This window comes from Arctopsyche grandis, chromosome 8, assembly GCF_051622035.1.
Source record: "Arctopsyche grandis isolate Sample6627 chromosome 8, ASM5162203v2, whole genome shotgun sequence".
Classification (NCBI taxonomy): Eukaryota; Metazoa; Arthropoda; class Insecta; order Trichoptera; family Hydropsychidae; genus Arctopsyche; species Arctopsyche grandis.
Genome location: NC_135362.1, coordinates 18,049,203 through 18,074,610, shown reverse-complemented (window position 1 = coordinate 18,074,610; position 25,408 = coordinate 18,049,203). Strand labels below are relative to the sequence as shown.

Genomic DNA, 25,408 nt, shown 5'->3' with positions numbered 1-25,408 from the left:
ACGACATGTTTCCGAATGGTCCAAAGCGACCGTTTGAAAGAAACATGGCTGTTATGCGCCGGACATCGAGTATTCTCAATAGATTGTACATAATATGTATGTCCATCCGAGTTTATCAGCGAAGAGACAACACAATGGTGACGATTCGAGTGTTGACTTTATCGCGGACGTACTGACAAGTTGATGACTCCTGCGTGTAATGGACCGATGGAGATGGATACTTTAGCACCGAAACGCCAATGGCGATTCGACGACGGTCGTAATTGCCACAAATCTTAATTGTGATTGACGTGTCTAATATACACACACAGTACATATATTCGAGTGCATTTACTTTACACCTGAAATTATAGAATAGCATCGAGTGATTGAAATTCAAAAACGTTTTATGCTAACATTGGTAGTGACATTGACAGCTCGGCAGGCCTCGCTTCTATAGCTGTCATTAAAAAAAATCATACACGCATATGTAAATTTTGAATTTCGGACACCAGAATGCTCAGTATGTATGTAGATATATGAGTAGCCGACATTGCTGTACGCTGTAATGTACAATAGTGATTACAACGCTACTACAGCGGTTGTACACATTACTATATCAGCATACGTACGCACGTGTGTCATTAATCGGCATATGGTTTGAGTCCGATTTACCATGTGTTTTCATCTAGGATCAGACCTGGTACGGGATAGTAACTGTCAGCTTAGCGCAGAATTTATATTGTTTATACGCATCTTAATACTGATGGTCATATAATGCACGACTCGCCTTGCCGACCGGGAGTTTTTTGACCTACGGGATTCTTCTAGATAGTTTCGTCTTCGTCGAAGCTTCTATTTGTGGCAACCGACAGTCTTCGGCAGCCAAAAATCAAGCCACTCGTCGTTGACCTATCTCAGAGAGTGGAGACCTCTGCCCTTTTTTAAAACAGATATTTTCGGACTGCATACATTGTATGTACATATGTACATATGTACGTATATGGATGTGATCGCCATTTTTAGACATTAAATAGATAGTGTAAATATTGTTAGTTGTTTATATGTACAAAGCGCGTTTCTACATAATTACTAAAAGCACTTACCGCGTTGAACAGTGCTCGGGTTATAACGAGGTTTCCCCGGGGCAATGCGTTACTTACAAATGTGTAAAGTTTAGGCATGTGATTATATTATACGTTAAGGCGCCGTCAAGACGATCCTAAATGTGTTTCGTTGTAATTTATTTAATTACATTTGTATTTTTTTTAATAATGATAACCCCATTCTCTCGAGCACCTGAAGGGCTTAACGTTTGCTGGTTGATCCGAACGGAACGGGATGTTTATAACATTTATAATCGCTTCGCGTACTTACCGTGAACGTGTACGTGTCAAATTCGATGACAGATTTAGTGAAAGACGGTGACAAGGGACACGACACAGTCTCCATTGATATTTTGACACGGTAGCTAATCGTTTGATTTCGAGCAAAAACCTAATCAGATTATTTTCTTTTTTGTTTGTTTGTTGAATTTATCTGTAATGTAACGTTGCGTTTCTCAACATAATAATTTGTAATTACCCATGGATATCGAGTTTTATTTTGTTGTGCCCCTCCCCCCCCCCCCTTCCCTGGACGTTCTGGTAATATTTTTGGATATAAAATAATAGTACTTACATGTGGTGTTTAAAATTATTTTTGTATCGTTTAATTTAGAAAGTGATATGATAGTTTGAACGCCAGATTTATGTGTATATGTACATCTTATGTATATTTTTTATTCTTTTACAATTCTCACGTATCTTAAGTTATATTTTATTTAGAGATAAGCAAGAGCTGATTTAAGCAATCTGAAGATACAAAATTTATTTATTTATTATTATAATTAATAATCAAAATGAATAAAGAATAACAATAATAATAACAAATTAATGACCAATGTGACCTGACAGGTTGCCCCAAACGTCACACTAGTCTTACAGTTAAACAAGAACAGTAAAAAATTAACAATCATTCATCTAATTCAAATAGACTCATATTGAATTTATTTATTTCTAAATACAAATATACACACATGGGTCAATTTGAGTATTTGCCTTGAATACCTTTATTCTACCTACTGTATTAACTCTCTATGGCCCGTAAACACAAACATTGTGATTTTAATAAAATTTCATTCAAAGGCCGTTAACAAAGGTGTGTGTGGTTTAAAATCCTCCAAGCTTCATACAAAAAAAACTATTGTTTAAATGATTAAGTTTCAAACTTCTATTCATAGATATCATAACAGCATATCTGTATTCAAAATATTGATAAATAAATTTAAAAAATAATATTGATATGGTTTCCTTTTTTTTTCAAGGAATTTATCGATAATATTCGAAATTAATATTTAATTAATTAATTAATCGGTCAGAAAAAATTTCAAAACTCCAGATACCGAAATATACTGGTTATTTTAATGCGTAGCATTTATACTTCTCAAATTAAATCTTTTGTTCAAATGAATAACATAATAATCTATAAGATAGATATCGTTTATTACGTGAAAATAAATATATTGGAATGTGTACATGTTATACAAAATTGAATACATTAATCACCACAGTTTGTGAAATACTCATCTGATAACACTGTTCGACACGAAAAATGGTTCATAGACAAGATATGACTTTTCTAATAGATCTATGCCCAGTAAAAACGAATCTGGTAATACAAAATGTTGATTGGCTCGAGATTCGGAGATATGTATGTGTTTTTTAAAACGCGCGATTTTTCTATATCTTGGTGTTGTTCGGTCGATGTATCAAAAACCTGTCAATTTCCTGTTCAAAATGAATATTGGAATCTGTAGTCGGGTATTTTATCTTTCATTTGTAGTACTTTTCAGCTTTCAAATCTTTCTAAGTAGTCGTCCAGTTCAAATCAAAAGTCAAAAGTACGAATTTTCACTTGGGATTTTTTTCCCACTGTTAATACTATTTTATATTGAGTATTTTCTATTGCAACATGTTTATTGGGATAGTGTTCTGGCCACACTATTTTTTGTTTTCGTTTAAAAGGGTTAATTCGAAGTGTGCTGAATTTTAAATCGGTAAAACTGCGAGCTAAAATTTCGTACTATTATTTAATCGTATTTACACGAATCTGAATTGAATTCAGATTCGTGTATATACGAATTTATTATACAATAGGGATAATATAATAAATTATCTTTATATGAGAATTAAATAAAATTCCACTTAGAAAAATCATATTAAAACTTTGTACTCAATATAGGTAGAAAATGAGGTGCTTCTGGAAGAATAAGCATAATGTATGTGTTGTTAAATTTAAATTTTATTCATTTGATTGAGAATCTACATTTCATACCTTTCTTTAACAGTACCTTCATACATAGTATGTGGGTATTTTCCAACTTCTTCGCGTTCCCCCGGACATGTCTCCGATAAGTTGAAATTGGCTATTCTATCTATAGTTATTCGTTGCTGTACATCTCGTCTGTAATAAATACCATCGCTCCACGTTGCAATTTAGTTGAAATACATAACAAACGCAGGAGCCGGTTTCATCCAAAAGTGTGTGTGGGTCTGATCCGGAGTCCGTCCGTCATGTCTCGTCGTTTGATCGTCATGACCAGAATCTCGCCGTGGAGGGGTCAATATATCGCTCGTGACCGGCTTCCTCCTGTGACTCACGTGGTTCGTCTCGAGAAAAATTATCATCTCTCGTGGTGTTTGTGTGTGTATCGGCCGTTTAGAATAGCGTATTGCTCAGTTGATGTACCTTTGAGCTAAATATATTATATGTACGTACATATATACAGCATACCATAATACTTGTATATAATCATACACATATAATATACTACCGACTTACAGCACTCACCTGTCTGCTAGAATGCCATACACTAAAATAATCTTCTCAGAAGAAGAGATACCTCTTTGAGTTGTCGGCCAAAACGGTTGTCAACGCTGTGTTGTATATTCCAAGCGTTCCATTGTTGTTATGTACGATATTATTAAGCCGGAGCTAAAAAAATATGATAAAGGACGGTCGTAGTATACATATGTAGTAATGCGGGTTTTGGGTAGTACCCATACTCGGGCCATGCACCAATGGACTCAAGATTATTATGAATTCGGCTTTTTTTAGGGGAGTGCGTTGTTTCCAGTATAAATTTAGTCTTTAATAGTAGGGGAAGGGTTTTGTATGCATCCTTGCGTATTAATTACGTGTCATAAAAATAAGTACGTGCTCTTTCGGCCCTTTTTTACAAGTGCGAAATATATCCCTAAAATAAATTAAGAATGTAATGAGCGTAATCATTAATAGTATACGAGTCGTTGGCACATCATTTACGTGGGTGTAATAATATATTTGTTTGTTTATATTTATTGTTTGTTTTTCACTACTGGTAATAGTTTAATAGAAATGCGTGGGCATAAGCCCTGTTTGGTCATCGAGAGATAATTTTTTATTTGGAAACGTTATCGAATAGATAAGCTAATAAATATTTTTTTCAATGTCGATAGGCCTAAAATATGAATGTATTTATGATACTAAGTTGATTTATTTTGAGTTCTGAAGATAGCTTCAGAGCTCCAACTGCTTAACTGCTATATGTAAATGCAGCTGTCAAAATGGTTGCGGCATTATATGTACCATTGTTAAATTTTTTTATTGTAATTAAATTGGGAATCGATCCTTTGTAGTGAAATTATAGTCGTAGAATGAATGCGTATGTAATTTTACGTCTGACCGCAACAAATAATATTTCGACCCCAAGAAGGGGCTTTAGGTTTGCCCTTTCGGAAAATTCAATTTACTTCACACGGTTTTAAATTTGTAATGCAATATGTAACATACAGACTCTCGGAAAATTACGTAGGTATTTTACACGTACATACATATGTCTAGTTTTAATTTTAACTTATCTAAAATGAGGTTAGTATGTGTACAAGTGTATATGTATGTTGGTTAGGCTAAAATTGAAACTAAAATTACAAAATGACCCAGTTTGTGATAACATTTTGCAGAGATTCATTCGGTAATCGTACATTCCGGAGGTTGTTGTATCAGCGCCAACATCGTAAGTTTGGCCATAATTACTGTATTCAAAAAAATGATTACAAAAAGAAAATCAATGCAAAATTCTAATCTTGTAGTTGTCGTTCTTGTTACCATGGTATTTATACTGTTAACATCCCGATTTGAGGGGAATCTTTTGTATAATTTAACATACACGATTAAAAAATCTGAAGAAAAAAAGGCGCGACGACTTGGGCGAAAGTCTTCAATATTCAGATTTTTGTTGTAATAAGAAGAGGCTAGTAAAAAATAAATGTTACTATTCGTCATTACTAAATTATGAAAGAATATCATTGTCTATTTCAACATTCCGTGCGTGTATGCTCTGCCATTCCTGAAATCGTTTCTTCGAACACACTCGTATCTTATAAATACATACATATTTATGTATGTATGTTTATAGATAATTATGGAATAATTTACCATTATGAAAAATGAAGCTGCACGTTCTCATTTTGAACTATTTTTTACAAACCTCCTTTACGTTTCATCTGCATGTCCAAGTCGCCGTCAGAATGACGTATAGGATTTCCGGCTCGGAAAGTGACGGTCTTTTTTCCCCGCTCTTTCGTCAAAACGACGCAATTGTAAAAATCGAACGTTCGCAAATAATAACACTAATAATAATAATAAAGTGTCTTCGCGGATGTCATCTATTTCAAGCCAACTCCCACAGACGTTTGGAAATGGTCCACGTGAGCGTCACGTCTCTCTGTAATGGCCATCCCTGTCCTAAGTTTGTTTGCGTTCTTGACATTTTTGTTTCTCATTCATTTTACTATGAAATAAGTCATTTCAAATTTATTGTCTGTCTTGCGCGTGTTTGTGATGGATGTTATGCTCTGGGAGATCTGCGGTGCTGATCTTTGAATACACTGATCAACAAAAATTCACGTTTTTGAGTTACCAGAGCGGAGACATCAATCTTTACTATGTTTGACCCACTGAATTCGAATATGATAATGATTTTTGTTGGTTCGCGGTCGTTTACGAGATATGAGCGTTTAAAAAAATGCGCAATTTTTACAGTTTTTTCGCTTTTGCGGTCTTTAACTCAAAATCTAGTATTGCTGTGCTCAAAGTGAGTATTGGAATCAATAGTCAGATGTTATTCCTATTGATTTTTGATATATTTTTTTTACGGATTTTATGTAGTCCGACTGCTGTACTCTGTGAGGTGGCCATCTTGCCATCTTGCTTGCACCAACGCTATCAGCGTCACAAATGTGTGCAAAACGAAAAAAAGTCTTTCTAACGCAATTACCGCTCGAGTTAGTACGTTTAGATAAAAAAAATATTGAGATAGAAAACCAATCCTCATAAACGTGGTGAAATAAAAAACTGGCCGTTTAAATTCAAAATAGCACGGAGAAAAAATCCGTAAAAAAATATATATTTATGACTTAAAATTCGCAAGACAATTAATTACAAGTATTTTAAAAGAATAAAATCAATAGAAGAAACGTCTGACTGTTGATTCCAATACTCACTCTGAGCACAGCAATACTAAATTTTGAGTTAAAGATCGCAAAAGCCAAAAAACTATAAAAATTGCGCATTTTTTTAAACGCTCATATCTCGTAAAAGATCGCGAACCAATAAAAATCATTATCATATTCGAATTCAGTGGGTCAAACTTAGTAAAGGTTGATTTGTCTCCGCTCTCGTATTTCTTTTTGTTGCTCAGTGATATCAATGTTCTTCAATAGGTATCTACATATACATACATATATGTACGTATGTATGTACGTATACGTATTTATATGTAATAGTGTGATTGAGAATTTCTGATTGTGGACTAGATTCAATTGTTTCTCGAGATGAATGTCTTTGCTTTATGTATGGTTAGATATTACAAATTTATCGTAGGCTTCAAAAGTTATGGGAGATTCGAGAAATAGGAAGCAGGTGTGCTCTTGGAAAACGTGTCATTTAATTTTAACGGTTGCTAATTAGAACAGACGTAAGAACTTCCGCATCACAACTCACCATATCATAAAATAAGATGAAAGTTGACATTCTTTTTATTTTCTTGGATTTTTTTTCAACCATTGAGATTTTCCCCGGGGTATAGAATTCTCGTCTATTTTTCCTTTTTTGCTTTTTTACTTCATTCTTTTTTTTTGTAAGGTTGCGCACCTGTCTTTGGCGTAATTGAAATTCTAAAGAGATGTGTCTGAATATATTTCGCACATTGTCACTGTGTTATTTCTGTGCAAAACGAAATTTTCACCGAGTCGCCCCTGTTTTTTAGATCTGGGCAACTATTCGAACGTGCTATTTCTGGAGCGAAAAAAGCTTGCGTGCAATATGAAATTCAGTTTTTTATTCTTCCATCTCATCCTCACGAAAAAAAACAATATTTCTAAATGACACAGAGGGACATGAATATTTAATTTAAAATAAATAAATAAATGGGTTGAATGAATAGTTTGAGGACGTTCAATATTATTTTTTATTTCAATCAATTATTAACATCTGAATCAAAAACATGATTCGAGAAGTTTTTTTTCATATCATATGGTAATTTTTTAATAGAACTAGTGAGATTTGTGTTCAAAAATAAGAACGCGTGCGTCACACGATGCATCGCGTTGGGAGTTACTAACTATCTCACAATGGGACAAAAGTTAATGAGTTGTGTGCATTCGGGAAGATCGCGGCTTGGTGATGGATAATGTTGGTGACGTAAATAAATGACAAGTTTTCGTGATAAATGAAGTTTTTGTGGGATAATTAACGTTAATGGAGCGTATCTATCCGTTTTCATAGGAGCCGAACGGAGTGAAAATTGACGACGAAATGTTAAAGATATTTATTTTTAAATAAAATGGTCGATGAAAACGTGAATTTCTTTGCTTCCATAAGCCGATTAGAGCGACGTTACGTTCGAAATTTAGTATGCATTTATTGAGAAGAAGAGTTTTAAAATTCTTTCATAGTGAACCATATACCAATGAACTATTAAAGGTGCTAGGGGAAGGTATATATGTAGGTTCTTAGTATTATAGCGTGATATACAATGGATAGATTTATCAGTACTCGTTTTTTACCAATTTAAAACGTGTTGACTTTCGTTTTTCGTGTTCGCCATGAAGCCTACACGATTCCTTTTACCGATCTCACCTCTTTATTGAGCGCGGAAAGTATGAAAATTGTACTCTCAGGAGTTGTCAAATTTATCGTTCTATAACGATTGTTATTATAAATTATTGTTGTGGTAACGAGTATCGGAGATAATATTAAGTCTCATTGTAATCTATCGGCGGAATAATATTACGATATGTCCTTTTGTGATCGCAATTTCGACTCAACAGCGAAATTCGATGCGGATTATTCCAAGAATGCTTACCGCTTACGTCCTTATAAGGATGATTATGAGGTGTTTGCGTGTCGATTATTTGTGAAAGGATACAACAACAGTGGTTCTGTTTAGTTTAGTCGATTGTAAAATCGTGACCAGGTCGGATTATTGTCAATTATGCCATAATATATGTATACTACTAAGGTTGTAAATGTTGTTAAAATATTAAAATGAATTTTTGCATGTTCTGTAATATGTATGTAGCTGAGATCGCATTCGAATTTACGCAATTGCATATATCCATAGGTACGATTAGAACTTGTTTTATATTATTATTTTAATCTAATAAATGGTTTGTATAATAGTCAGTTGTTAGCAATTAATTTATTAATTAATTAATCCATAGAGACATCTATGGATTTAGACTTGTACATATTTTTTTTACATTTTGTACATAAATCAAATTCAGATATTTATGATATAGCGAGTAGAATGGTTTTTTGCCAATTTGATGGAACCGTTTCAAGTCTGACCAGCAGCATTAAAGATTGGCACGGGATCGAACCCTGTAACCTCTCGGTGCTAAACATAAACGCAATGCTGGCTTATACATATATCTTAATTTTATGGGTTGGATCCTTTTTGCAAGATTTTTTTCTTGTGAAATATGCAATGGTGAAGTTTAGTTTTCAGTCTCTTGATAATTAAACACCTGATTCATCGATCAGAAACGTAGCGGCCGTAACCCGGTTATGCAGTTGTTTTCAAACTTTTTTCACTTGTTGACCGAAAATTGTCACAAATTCTGCGAAGCGCAGTTTGATAACCGATCGACTGATGAATAATTCGGCATGGCCAGACTTTGTGTCGACGTTGCGCTCACATTGTGCAACTGCAAGACGCCCACCTCTCACCAACTCTAAATAAACCACTACGCAAATAGACACCTTCTACAGCCTCTCAAACTTTCGATGAGAAACGGTTTTTTTTTTTTTTGAATTTCGCGGTATTTTATCCTTGGGAAGTTTGACAGTTTGGGAATAATCGTGAGAAAACATGACATCTTATTATTAATCAAGAGGCTTATCAAAGCGAGCCAACGAAATTTTTCAACGTCACGTCACATCTGTCACATGTTTCGCTTGCAGCTCGAAACTGTCGCTCGTTTATTGCATCTTAAAATTTCGTCACATTTTCTAGCGCGGCACATATATACATTGTGTTATTAATACGAATATAACTTCCTGTCCTACTTTTGCGTGCATTTTTGATTAAAGCTCCGTTGTAGTGTATGTACGTGCTTCGTTTGATTTTATTGGCTTTGGCGAACGGACGTACTGTACGGGTTGCCCTTTAAATTGTTACTAATTGTTTGTAGAGCTCAAGTGCGAGACGTCGTTGCAACAATGCATGATTGATGACGTTCGAATCGCCGGGGTTATTTATTGATCCTTGCGCCGATCAATGGTGCCGATTCGTAGTAAGTGCACAATATCGATATTTTTTTTGTTTCTGTTTTCTCGAACGAAAGTCTATTATTATACACCCATACGTTGATCGAACACGGTTAGAGCATTGTTCTTACCTATGGTTTTATTGGATAATTATAATGGCTATGCTCAATGTTTTCATCCAATTGAATGCGTCTTAAATTTATTTCAAAGAATTTAAAAAATTTTAACGCTCATCTTGATACTTTTACTTATTTAGCATATGCTTATTTGGATATACATAAATACATATACACTAGATTATAAATGTGTTTTGATGGTATTTATTTCAAATACCACACATTCTAATATATAGTTAGTCTTGATTTTCTTATTATACCTACATACATACATACATACATATATGTATGCAGTGGCGGACTGGGACTGAAATCAGTGCATGCCAGGAGTCAAAGGGGGCCCCCCACCCAGGGTTAAAAAAATTTGTCCCCCCCCCCCCCCATATAACAAAATTTTCTTCTTTCCATCACGCTAAAAATCAAGGGCAAAAAAAAAATAAAATTTAAAAAAATGGGAATAAACAAATTTAGGTACAAGAAAAATGGCAAAAGCAAAATAGATCCATAAATTACATTGTATATTTCGTTTTAATCCTTGTCATATAATGCATCATAAAATAATGCGGCTTTCACTTTCGGTAGAAAACAATCAGGGACGTCATTTCAGCTTTTTCTTGGGGGGGCAGGCAAAGATTGGTCAAATTGAATTTTTTTTCAAAAAATCTTTTTTATATCGGAATAAAAATGGAAAATATAAAATATGAAAAAATTAAGCTTATTTTTGAAAAAATATTATGTAAAAAGCTAAAAAAGCGCCGCAGGCGAAAATTTTTTTCCAAAAATCTTCACATGGCTAACAAAAATCGACCATCAAAATGTATCACTATATCAAAAAATATACGAACATTCGGAAAAATAAACGATACACATCTGTTTTTGAGACAAAATAAAGTAAAGGGGACCTTTCTAACGATTCGCTCCATGGGATGAACAATTTCTAAGAATGTTACTAATGGCATACCACTTAAAAACCAAAATATACTTGCTTCAAAATAATAAAATCTTTTTTTTTCAAAGCACATAGGAGCGATTATTTTATTAGTTACCCAAAAGTAACATATGTACATAAGAAATAAACGCAGCATTCATAGATCCATAGTATCTCATTAATCATTAAATCCATAATATTTTCTAAATTCACACTATTCCTTAATTTAGGGGGGCGAGTGCCCCCCCAAATTACGTCCCTGAAAAAAAAAATGCATAATATTTTCAATTAATGTTAATCGAAAATCAGGATTTTGGGGAGGGGGCCCCTATCCTATGTTTCTATATACATGGATTTGTCTAGATTAGGAATAGATTTAATATTCGGAAACTGTTTAAAATTGTGTATTTAAATCTTACTATATCGTCGAAGTATAATCAAATGTTATTTTGAAAGTATGTATGAAGTAAATTTAAATCGCTGGTTGATGATGAATCGTCCTATCAAAATTGTTTTAAGCAATTCAGTTTATATTATTCAGGGAAATTTGTTTATTCCCATTTTTATTTCAGTAGGTAGTTGTTACATAGGTATTGGTATATGCATAATATTGAGGTTGGAAATGGGCCCGGTAAAAGGGCCCACGCAAATGTTGAAACTTACATTTCGAGCCTAATAAAAAAAGTTAACCGATCCTTGGGCTGTTAAAGCAGGCATTAGTTGTTTGTGTATATCGTAAGAAATTTGTTTTGTTGAAATACCCAAACTCTAGGTCCCAAAGTGCAATATCCTATACATTTTTACACACGTGAAATAGTTAAATTAAAAAGTTATTTAATTTTACTGAGGGCCCATATTTTCTAACGGATAGTGGGGCCCACATGCCATCGGGCATGTACGCTTGTATGGCCAGTCCGCCACTGTATGTATGTATATATAATAGACGACGACTTTATCCTCCTAGGTGCTTTGATCTCAACAGAAGGAGGATGGCGAAAACAGCGATGAAAAAGATATAGAAGAACCGCTTTATTGTGAGAAGAACGAAAATCCAGAGTCCATGTCTCGACTCCATACATTGTATGGAGTCGAGACATGGACCCTGAAAAAGAGAGAAAGGGACGTGCTAGATTCATTCGAAATGTGGTGTTGAAGGCGGATGCTGCGCATCCATGGACCGCAAGACGCACGAACATCATGTAGTAAAAGGGTTCTTTCCTACTTGGGCCATATTGTCAGGAAGAATGTGGAGAGTGTGGAGAGACTGGTAGTCACCGTAACGCTGGAGGAAAGGCGAGCGAGAGGACGGTCTCCAAAGAGATGATCAGACCAAAACAAAGAACTGCCTTCAACTTGGTAAGGAAGGGGGAGGGGTGAAGTTGGATCGTTCATCATATTCCAGACGACACCAATGACCACTACGCTCAGCATTGAGAAAACGAGGAAGAAGAAGAAGACATATATACAATAACTTTTTGAATGGATATTTTCATTGACAAACGCATACTGATACAGAACTTAGTTTTATATAATACCTTTATATTATATTCGGTATAAAATTTTGATAAAAATTATGATAATATAGCTATGGCCATATTGGATTGTTAGTTGTTTTCGAAGTATTGATCGCTCCAAAGAGTTGACAGAATCGCACGACAGTTGATTAATCCCGATATTATAAACAGTGTCAACCGGCCCGTTTTGATGGATGGCCAGATGTTATCGAGGGATGCTTTCGCCTCGAAGGATGATTGATCGTCGACTGCTTTTATTTGCATCGCTGATTGATTCTCATTTTCTCCTCTTCCTGATTGGAAGTGAGCTGCGAAACGGGTACCCGAAAGATGCTATCGTTCGATTGGCATGCGAGACGCTCGTTTAGCGCACGTTTTGCAAAAGCAAATATTGTTTTTTTTATATATTGAAAATTTGAAAAGCACCGCATCTAGAGGACTTTTATAAAACGAGTGATCGATTTATTGGCGAAACACAATTCGCAGGAGTAGTACAACTCGTATTTTAGCGAAACAATCGCTCGTACTTACATACCGCCCCCGCACCCCACACGTGACACAGTTACGTCGAATTGTCCAATTCGGTATGAAAATGTTTATTTATGTCAGCTGTCGTCAATCTTGGCTCATTTTATTGAAGTTTTTGACGATATTTTTCAGAATTTGATTAAAAGAGTTCTACAGGATAACAAATTTTCTTTTCCTTTATCGTGCAATATGTACATACATTGTGTACATATAGACGATGACTGCATTCAATAAGTACCTTAGAATTTTATGGAAGTAACAGCACTTGGTTTAGTCTATATTGACTAACCGTGCTAATAAAATAATCAGTAGACCATTTTATAGTGAACGGTCTAAGATTAAAGCTTGATATGTCTTTCAGCATTTTAACTGTTTTCTGATATTATTTTAGGCGACTAGTATTATTTTAGGTGTTTGTATTATTTGGCGATCCCTTAAAAAGTTTCACCAACCCATTGAATTAATGGTCTTTTTGTCTTATCTCAGGTCACTCAATCACCGAAATCAGAATCAATGACAATGTTACTTAATTGAATAACAGATCGTAAATTGTTAATCATGGCCTGATATCCAATAAGTGTGATATAAGTTAAATGATGTGGAAGTATTATACATACGTACACACATATGTATGTATGTAACATGAGGCGTCGATACACACTTTTGAATATAAGAAAAAGTCTATATTTCAAACTTGAAATGATTACCATGACACAAAATTAGTCGAATTTTATATATTATTTTTGTTCGGAATCCATTAGCATAGTTTACAATGAGACGTCAAGACCTTGTCGCCTATGACTACATGAGCCATGATGATAGCTGGAAATCAATGGGTTATAATGACCGGTTTTTGAGCACTCTTGACCGGCCTCGGCAATAAAAATGACAACTATGTATATAAAAATTTTCCAAATATTTCCAACTGCATGCAAGCATTCCCGGATCTCTCGAAAGTGAAGTTATAATATAAAGTTTTATCTTCAGTTGGTTAACACCCATGCTTCGGGGTGAATATGGGTTTACCTACATGTTTTTTTTTTTTTGCGGTACGATACTTATCTCTGGTGTAGGATACATAGTGGTACGTGCACTATCGATCAAAAGCACGCACGTCGTGTACAGATTAATATTTAACCGGGCGTATTATACCCCGTGTCTCGGCTTTAATGCGAAAATAGTGGGGTTGCTTTAGGAACGCGCCCTGGGGCGAGGCGCGCAACGCTGATAAACACTGTGTGTGTGTACTCGCTACAGTCAAAGTTGTGCTTTGAAGAGTGTGTTCTTTGAATTTTGTTGCTGTGAAGTTGACTGAAATGTCAGATGATGATGATGATGATGACGATGACTTGAAGCGGGTTTGAATGACGGATATTTCGGTAGTGATTATGTCGGATGAAGTGGATGGCGGGTGCGGCTGTTTTTAAGGCGGCCATCAGATGCGAACAGGTGGAGCAAACAAACCTGGTTTGGACAACAGTACCTGCAGGGCCCTTAAAAATCACTGAACAAACATGGCGGTAGCGTGAGAACCGTCAATAGACCTTCATAGGGTGACCATATATTTTTGCGGGAGGTAGAGAAAAAAAACCAGGAAATGCTTAAAACTAATCTACTTTGTAGCAAAATATGAAATATATGAAGAACTGTAATTTTAAATTACGATGTATGAAGAAAGCGAGAGAATTTCGAACTGACCATACTTCAAATATGGGAAGTATGAAAAACTTCAATGAATGTCTAATTAATTATCGGTGATGATTATGCTGGGTGTACCCGTTCGCCAATAAAAGCAATATACTGTTACACGATTGGTTTGTCCGATCTTTTTACATTGGCGTATTCATACAGCCATACAACCATAGCACAAAGGCACAAACAGATCAAGTTGGACGCGTCGATGGTAACCAATGAATTTTTGGTGTAACGTCGCCATTGGAGGATCATCCAAGCCTAGTCAGTCAGAGCAAAAAGATGTAATTAATTTTTCACCGGTACCCATCACTTTCATCTCCCTGTTAATATGGTCGTAAAATATCACGCAAAAATAGAGAGAAACGCATCGTAACGTCAGCGATCTTCGACTTCAAAGATTTCTTATATATTTTCAAATATTATTTATTATATTATATAATCGCCTTAATCTGTCTGTGTACGTGTGTGTAAGTAGCGCTCTCCGTTCGATTCAACATACATACGTCACAGTTAAAACACTTCATACACCGTATGTACGATATATTAACGAATCCAGAAAAAGCCGATCACAATGTATATATGTACATACATATGCATGCATATACTGTTTGCTACCAATATTTCTTCTTGGAAGATAATGCCACGAGCATTTAGCGCCATAGTAAAAATTAAATCATAATTATTTCGATTGTATTATATTGTTTATATGTAAGTAATTTTTACTTACATATAATATAACCGATGAAATTTTCATCGGGTCTATCACTATTATCTAATAAAAGCTAAGCACAACGTTTGTTTGTGCCTTAAGAGTTGTCGAATCTACCACGTAGACTGGATTATATTTGATAAGTGATAGTTATGAAATACGAATCTCGTAATCGTTTTATTTCTTTATGCTAGAATTTTCAATTTAATAGTCATTTTACATATTAGTCAAAATCATCTATTGATTATGTACATATTATACATATATGTACATATGTGGAAACATGGAAACCCGAACGTCTGCTCACCCTAGTAGACCCGACCAATTTGGACCCTGACTACAAAGTCATCATAGTGGCATTCTACGAATTCAAAGGATCGCTGTAGAGCAGGCCGATCAATCAAATATCGATTGTAAGGGATTTCTTTAAAATAACCGAATGTTTAATCAATGTTGAGTAGCATTTTTGTCGGCGAGGGTGTGTTCGTATTTGCGCGTGTCCGCTCGTCTGCACCGAATGAGGGGTGGGTTTGGTATTGTGGAGCCCCCCCACTGGGGTCCAAATTGAAAATTGGGGCTATTCACGAAGGCCCTGCGACCCCTGCGAAAGCTCCCCACCAGGCGAGAGCTTTCAAACGGCCCTCATCACTGTAGTCATCACGCCGTCGTCTTCTTTTCTTCCTCTTTTTATATTAAGAGATTTACTATACATTCTGCTCGCGGGGATAAAAAAGACCGTACCTGTTGTTATATGTAGATTAATCCCTCTTTTCATCATACTTTTACGCAAATGAAAAAAAAAGTTCTTCGTATTCCTCTGTGTGATCGTTGATACGTTGAAAATGTTATAAATTCCCACAGCTACATGCATATAAATACATACATATGTATATACATGTCAGAGGTATCTTCTGTGATCAGCATGTCACCAAACTGCTGGCATGTCAGCATGCCAGCAGTTTGGCTTAGTGATAGCGTATATATTTAGCATCACTGAGGTCATAGGTTCGTGTCCTCGCCACTGCTGGTTAGATTTGGGGGTTTTGTGACTCCAAATCGATCGTTTCTCTATCAGAGTTTGCCAATTTTATCTGATCATTGCTGAAACGGTTCCTGAAAATTGGTATTAAATCTAATCCTGTTGTCACAAAAATCTGCCTGTGTATAATTTGTATTAATTATACACAGTAATCTGAAATCCATAGATGTCACTATGATTATTATTTCTGATTAATTGTTATATTCTATATATTCTGATTGTATATGAATGTATTACTGTATTTCTGATTTCTGATTGTTCATGTATTTCATTAACGCACACCCGTCGCATTGGAGCAAATCTGTAATGGCGAGTGTGTATTGATTTGTGACAATAAAATAAATAAATAAAATAAATATGGAATTTTGTATTTCTAGTTTTTCAAAAATACGATTATGTTGAATATTACATATACATAGTATATGCACATATGTACATATATATAAGAGTTAACACTCTTTAAAAATAGCCAACTGATGTTTACAATATTAAGCCATTTACGATTTGATGGTTCCCTGAAATATGCATTTGAATTTGAACGTTTGTATGATTATACAGGATTATCTAAGTTATTATCCTATTCTTTTTTACTAACCTCTTCTTATTTCCTGCCTTGCCTTTTCTTTTTCCTCGGTCTTGTATTCCGTATTCACCTTCTCTTACTTCTTTCTACTCGTTTCTACGTATTATTCTTCGTCTTCCTACTTTTACAATTCCATCTTCTCTCTTTCTTCCTTATTGTTTTCCTTTTTTATAGTTTTTTGTTATATCATATTTGGTATTTACAATACATATGTAGTTCTATGTATCTAATATAATACAATATCATTTTTAGGGATTTCAATAAATCTTCATATTCAAAAACTTCCATGCTTTAGACATTGTCCATGCAATTATTATGTTTGTCCGGATATAAATGAGTAATGTTGTAGCAGTTACATATAATGTATACTCAATTACATATAAGGGTTGGTGTACTAATAGCTGTTTTAAGAAACCCCTTTTTGCTCGTATTGTAGATATTTATTATTCACCCTTGGATAGAACCCCTCTATATGGAGAGTAAATATGTTTTTACTCATTTTGAAAAATATTTTATTTTCCATTCAATTCCAATTTATTGTCAATTTAACAGGAGCAGGCGTACATTTCATCAATATCTGCACTGTTTCTCACGGCTAGGACGTAGTCGTAATTACACAGCTCAAATTTCATTTTATTATATGGAGTATCCCTTCAAGGGAAATCGGATACAATCTCGTGTTAAGTAAGATCTCATCTGGTCGATGGAGAAATTTGGATCGCATCGGCTCCACAACGACCAGCTTGTTGAGGAGGATGGTCGCCATCTGATCCAGACGAGCCCATCAGCCATAAGGTACCTGATGTATTGAGAACTTCTTCGTCAGCAATTACCCTCGCGTAGATGGTATCGTTTTGCAGCAATTCCCGCCGTCGTCCATCTCATCGATCGATCACTGTGCAATCCCACGGTGTAATTACATCGTTGTTAGCCTTGATGATGAGCCATCCATTATATTTTTCCGCTTCGATTTTTCTTTTCCACGTTTCCACGTATTGGCCATATTTTTAGCTTTAACAAATTGTGCTCACATACTACAAAGGTCGCGCTCGCGTTCGTTTGAATGGGTTGTAAATTAAAAAGAAAACCGCTAATTGACGCTAACACCTGCTCCAACACGATCTAGCCTGTGAGTAAATGAGTGCGAATATTTTTTTTCGCACTCGCATAATGTATTCAAATTGTCGACGTAAACTTGAAAACGGCCGGACAAAGTGTGTGTACGCATTAGTCGCATACGTCGAAATTGTTATGGTAGTTTAATTTTCACCTCGCTCGAGGCGTGCACACACTCGATCAGTCACCAAGGTGAAGATATTCTAATTGAATATATTCGTATGTATGTATATTACTTCTTATTATTTATCGCAGCACATTTATGTATTGCTGTTTGGTTGCTAGGTGGCTGGAGGGCGCTAATAATCCTATCACGTAGGGAGAAATCTCCTCCGGAGAGATTAATTCATCTTGAAAATAAAACAAACGCTCGGAATGAAATATTGCCCGTCTATAGATATTAATAATTTTAACATTGTCGGATCCTTCGTCTCGAGCAAAAAGAAATATCAAAGAGAGGCGGCCGATCCGTTGAGGTAGGTCCTCCGGGGTAATGGAGCTCATAACTCTGAATGCATAAACGATCACGGTGTAATTATAGATAAACTCATGTGAAAAGAATCAATCCTCATCAAAAAGATTCCTTCAAATTGTTTTATTAATTGATTTTTAATAGCGAGTTTTGAATTTGTACGCGGCTTTGTTAATATCGTCGATTAAATGTTGTATTCAGTATTGTATCAACCGGTTAATTAATTCACGATATAATTTTCGATAATACTTAATTTGTTGCTGATTTAATTTAACGCTATATTGTTGAAGTTTATGTACATATAAATATATACATATTTAATTACATCCTGATTATTTCGGTTGCAAATAAATTGAATGGAAATAAATTCTCACACCGTCGGATCACAATCGACCGGTGCCAATCGCGAGAATGAATCAAGTACTGGGTGTTTCTTCCCTTTTTTACTAACCTCTTCTTAGTTCTTTATTCACACGCCTTGAGTTATGAGGATAAAATTTATAATATTTCAAAAATCATGATCCTCTTTTTGTTTCAAACATATCGTATTGTTGTGTAGGGGTGGGTTCAGGATCCAAATTAAAAGCCAAAGTCGCTTCACAGCGATTAGATCAATGATTCGGGAGGTCCACACGAAACCACTGTTCACCCCAGAATCATTGATCTACCGTGTGTACTTCCTTATAAAGGACAAGTTGCCCAGCATAACATCCCCGATCCGTTGGCGCGTCTATTGTCTAGGCACGTAGATCCATTCGCACTCGCCCCGTTTTGTGAGAACCCCAGCGTATTCTTTGTTCCAGCACCTACTGAGTCCCGTTACAGTGGTAACTCTCTCCCATGCTCCCAAGTTACAGTATCATCGTTAAGTATGACTATTATGCATACATATGTACAACTAGTATAGCTATTTTTGTTATGATGACTATAAAGCTAAATAGACAAACGGAGGGCGTCAATTGTATGTACATATGTCATAATAAGTATTCTTACGGAAAAGTGTACCAATCGTGTAAATAATTAAGTAAAAACATATCTATATATGTGTACATACAATATGCTTTAGAATTTTTCTTAGTGTATAAAATCAGTAGACATCTAATTTTTTATCACAATTTTATCCCAATTTCCATAATTGACATTCTTGTTTTACAATACTGTAATGCGTCCATCGTTCCAAATTTTGGGGTATGTATTTGATGTTAAAATTGAGGCAGTTTGTTACATGCCCGAGACTTATAATTCGATTTCAATGAGCCGCTCGTAAATCATACGCCGTGTTTCGGGCTCGAAATGGCGCCTAGATCTTTCCTCGCCTGCTCTCTGTGTAGAAGCAAGAAGCAGCCGAAGGGGAAGAAACTAATTTTTTGGGTCATGAAGAAGAATATACCCCGAGTCGGTGCGGCAACTGCAAGAGTGATCGCCAGAGCGTGAACCGGCCCGCCCTAACAACCCACGGCCGATAAATCACCACCATCCACCCCATCCGGTATTGGAAACAGTTTCTATTAACTTTTGACTTATTGAAAATTCGGCTGCTTCTGCTAGAAAATTCCACAGAGATTTTTCCGCGTGAAATATCTCCATATATGGAACGAGTAGGTACCTACCTACTACGCTTTCAGTTAAAACGAGCAAACATTTGCACGTGGCAGTGTAATAATCTTGTTTGGTTTCTAACGTGGCGCCCTGCATGTATACATATGCATGTATGTATGTGTGTGTATGCATATTAATATTCAGAACGCACGAATTTTCGTATATCAATATTTATTCAAGTGCTTCATTAATTTTAGACCGGTCGCTTTGCGCTAAATTATATCGACCCGGATAATCCTAAAATAAACGCGCAAAGTGTGCTCTAAAATTTTTTACGTTACGTCTGTACATACATACATACATATTTACCTTTGAGAAGCGCTCCCGTTTTGTATTGGAATTTTACTTCAAACTTTTTATAAACGATGATGATCTTTTGGAAGCGGTGGTACCTTTCGTCGGTTTTAATTGAATGCCATTTTGAACAGGTGAATGCACGTGCGCAGGTGCTTCATTAGTATCTATAGACTGTGGGTACATCGTCGACTGCATTTGCATATTAATCACGTTGATCTTTCGATTTTATATCGTGAAAATGTTGAGTTTGCCAGTGTTTTAAATTAGAATTAATTTTTGAACTCAGTTCGGGCAGCTCTCGTGATATTTTTGAGAACAATTAAAACGCAACACTATTATGTGATTCTCGTTTGTTTGCTATCGACGTTTTGCTATTGCAACTTTCTTCCTACGAATTAACAAGCCGAACAATGGACCGACAAAGAGTGAACGTCATCAAAGTTGCATCAAGATTGCCCAATGTTGACACGCAGATAAGAGAAAACGCACATACTCGTATATACCATGACTTTGTAAATAAGAAAAGCTTTTGACACGTCTGTATCCATTGTTAAATAACTGACTCTATCATTGCGTTACTACACATTTTCTTATCAAACTCGTTATGCTACTTGTGAAATTGCACAGCACTTTTATTTGAATAAACATCCTATTTTATGTTTGTACATTCTATTGATAGTGGTTATCTACCTTTTCATAACTATAGCTTCTTCGTGAAGTCTAACTAATGTTTCCAACTGTTTTTAAATCATATATTAGAATTAAAAACAACCAATTGATGGAGCATATTTTTCAAATTGTATAAAGTATTTGGGTAAATTTTTTTCTTGATTATCACCCTGCCCATCTATTTAATAGAAAAAATATATTTTTCTCTTTCTAAAGAAAAGTTTTCTTGGGAAAAGTTTTTCTGCAGCAGTAGCATATTGCTTTCTGAGGAGGATAAAATTGAAAGTGGAAAATTGAAATTCGAATTCACGTCTTTTCCACTAGTAGGTGAATACACTAATCAGTGAGTTAAGTCTTTTACGTACAGTAGGTATTAATTAGTGTTTTGAAAGAATTTTTTGTATGTTTGTTCGTTCAGTGTGAATGAAACCTGCACACGTTGTGTTGAGCGCTACTGCTTTTAATTAATTCAATCTGTTGAAAGATTGATGCAAGCAAGGGTGCATCAGAAATTCATTAATTAACTTTGAATCAAGAGCAGATGCTCTCTGAGGTGGAGCTTCGACTATGATAGATGCGATCCGCGTCTTTAAAAAAGCTCCGTAATTAGTTAAGATTCAACTACGGAGGACCTCCCAAAATTCGATTTAGCTCATCCGGTGTCTCGAGGCAGGATATATCCATTATAATTTCCTCTGCGTCTTTCGAACGTTCACTCGAATCAAGTATTCGGTCGACGTAATTGCTTATTGAGATGCGTCGGTGTATTTTTTTATTGTTATTTTATTTTCAATACATCGATCGGCACGTTAATGCCGCGTGGCAAAGGCCATCCGAGATGGGGCCAAGAAGTCTACCAAATCGCTCTTCGTCGAATAAATCACGCGTTATTTCACCCGAGCTCAGGTGGAGACCATGAGAAATCCTCGGGTACGGGTCAAAGATCGGACGTGTGCCGATGCTTCATATGTATCATTTATCTGATCACGTTCAATGTGAATATGAAGTTATTAATTTTTATTGATTGTTTAATTTTTCATTTTCACACCGATGTTTACATATTAATGTGTATTGATGTTTTTTTTTCTTTCCAGGTGAGTGAATCATTAATTGATTACCTAATGTATTGTGAGTATTATTTTCCTCTACGTTATATATGTAATATAGGGTTGTATTTTATATCGTATTAATGTTTGTTATGTAGTGCTTTCTGTAAATGCGTTGAGCGTGCTAGTTTTAATTTCAAATATATTAACTTTTTTACCAGTTTACCGAGCAATGGTATTTTTTAACACATGAATTTTGAAAAATATGAGGTGTGATTAAAAATTGCAGTGAGTGCAAGTATTGTATATATTGTATATATGTATATATGTATATACATATGTTAGTATAGCAATCTGCATAAATTAAAATAAAATATTATTTTATTCATTTAAAATAAATTGCCAAATTATAAAGACCTGATATAGTAGAAACTGATTTAAAAATTTTGTTTCGAAAAATATATTTTGACTTAAACCATATAAAATGATCGTGTTGGAATTGGAGAAATTGATATTTGATGTTTTAACAAAAAAGATCCACCCTTAATACATGAGTAGTCTTTGACAATATGTATAGGTATATTAATTAGTTTTGTCCTTCATCTTAAAGTCTTACATGGTGCGTGCGTTCAGTTTATTTTTAAGGCACCAGCTTTGAATCGGGCAATTTCTTTTAAGCAGGTAGCTATTTATGTATATGTAGGTATACTTTTGTGGCAAACGTTACTTATGTTGATAACATCGTAAGTTAAACGAAAAATTAATAATAAAAATAAACTGAACGTGAAGTGAATGCTGGCATGGCGTGCTAACTGTCAATTTTTCACTTTCACGCTCTTTTCTTTCCATGAAAAATATGGTTTTCCTTCGTGTCAATACGCAACATCGTGTAACGAAATATGTCAATGCGTTCACACACGCTCGTACATACATATTTTTGTATATTTCGTACGCACATACATATGTACAATTTCGTTCCATTCCAAAGTCAAATGAAGTCGTAACTATATAATGCTATCATCACATTATTCCGAAGTGTCGATCAGTGGTGGTTAACGTGTTATTTGAGTGTCAGAACCTTAGTCGTCCGTTGAGTAACGAGTGATCGTAACAACGCCACGCCTTTATCTGAAATTACTCGTGGCGTCCGAAGGTGGTTCTTAATTGTCTAAATTTATAATTGTCGAAGGTTTTCCCGTTCGTTGTGCAACCGATTTTCTATGTCGTTTCCCAACGAAGCCGAGGGACCCGGAGTCATTTTCCCTTTCGTTTGAATTTATGGACGCCGCTGTCCGGATAAAGCGGTCCAAATTGTTCTCTACGCCGACCAAATTGAAAATAAAACGGTTCGTGAGTTGTGGATATTTATATATTGAGCTTTTTATCTATTCATCATTTCGTTTCAGAGGTCGACTCTATTTGGCTCGCGGGCGGGTCAGGCCACTAGGTCAACTCCACGTGTTCACACATATTTCCATTAAACAAATTAATATTTAAGTTGACCAAATAAAATCATTAGGGCAAATTTCGAAAATATGATAAATTAGCATCAACAATATTACGTACTCGTACGTAATATTCTTGCTTTCAACGTTACAATATTAAGCACCATTTTATTGTATATACATACATATGTATGTACATACATACATATATCAAATTAAAAAAAGCTATATACCATATTTGCATACTTCACTGCACAATACATGTACTGTAATTTTATCGCTATTTAATTGGGTTAGTCAATTTTTTAATCAATTTAACTAGCTTATAAGTTATTTCGTCTTGATTAATAATCATTATTAAAAGCAGAGTAAATGTGCACATGCAAGTATAGATATATGTATGTATCTGCGGCAAGAATCTATGTATGTATATATGTGTGTATATTAGATTTGGAAATAATAATAAATATCAAAACAATTTATATAATAATATAATTTATTTGTTTTAGCTCTCTTTGCATATATCAACTTAAAATAGCAATAAACGATGAGCTGCGTCTGCCATAGTGTCGATGAAAGTTTAGTATTTTTGTTTTCTCTAAAAACATCGCATAGTATATTTATTTTGGCATCTTTATACAATCAAACTTTCCAATGAAATTTATGTTTAGAAAATATTGAAAAATTACCATAAATAAAGCATAACGGGAAGCGTCCATGATTATGTTTTATTTCATTTTCAGCGAAGGTTTTCGGCAAAGCGTGTCTTCTTCGACTTTTAAGACGTTAAGCATGAAAAACGACGCAAAATCAGGCACCGTAAAGGAAAAGCGATTCAAAAATGCGCAACTCAATTTTCGCAACCGTCATCAATACGGAAAATTGCATAATCACATTCAATTCATTTAACGCTTTTTTTGGAAGTTAATCACTTAAACTCTTTCAAATTTTTGGAAATATGTGTTTTACGGGCGTCAATGTGTAGCGAAGTGTGTTCGTCGATTTAAAATAAGTGTCTCTGGAGAGCAGGTGTGTTGCTTCAGTTTCTCTCTCTTGAGAGTGCCTAAAGTCAAAAAGCCCGCTCGGCTGGAGTTAGGCCAAAGCACATAAACCAGCTTGGGTATTCTACTCGTTGATTTTCCGGTTGGCTTTAATGAACCCCTCAAGAAAATCCGTCCCCGTATCAAAGCGATGCGACGCCTATGAAAAATGTATACAATCTATCCGAAGATCACACTATTTATATTTCGTATACACGTTTGTTGCCATAACATTCCTCTAAAAATGCCACGAGTATAACATTCATCTACGAGTTTGTTTGAGACAAGTTTCGGAGCAATTGAGTCTGGCTTTAATCTGCATCTTAACGAAGAAAACCTCCAATACCCATGCATTTATGATCAATTATGTATATGTATATGTACATATATTTTTGTTATTCGTTTCTGAACTTGAAATTGCTTCATTAAATTTGTCCATCTTGATCTGAAACTCTCGCGCTTGTCCCTTCGAAGAGCGGTGCTACGCTGAATATCCGTCGTTTCCTGTTCTCTCATACGGAATTGGACCGGCTTGCCATGCTTATTTATTTCGTTTCCACATAGCGAATACTTGTTTTAATGATATAGATCGTTTTTTGATCTAAATATGTATCATATTATATTTCAATCATTTTCACTAAAAACTTGGTAAAGTATCATCACCAGTCAACGAATTTCAGTTTTGTATGTTTTGCTACTTTTTAAAAGACTTTTATTATTGATGATGTGGCGTTGCTTGACTTCTGTTGACTTTGGTCTAACCCCGGTAGCTTAGTCTCTG

General features: G+C 35.1%; 1 protein-coding gene across 1 annotated transcript in view; it reads left to right on the top strand.

The window, feature by feature from the left end:
* The window catches only part of LOC143916120 (uncharacterized), a 202,673-nt gene that overhangs the window by 14,606 nt on the left and 162,659 nt on the right, over positions 1 to 25,408 (top strand). The gene's annotated exons all lie outside the window — the stretch shown is intronic.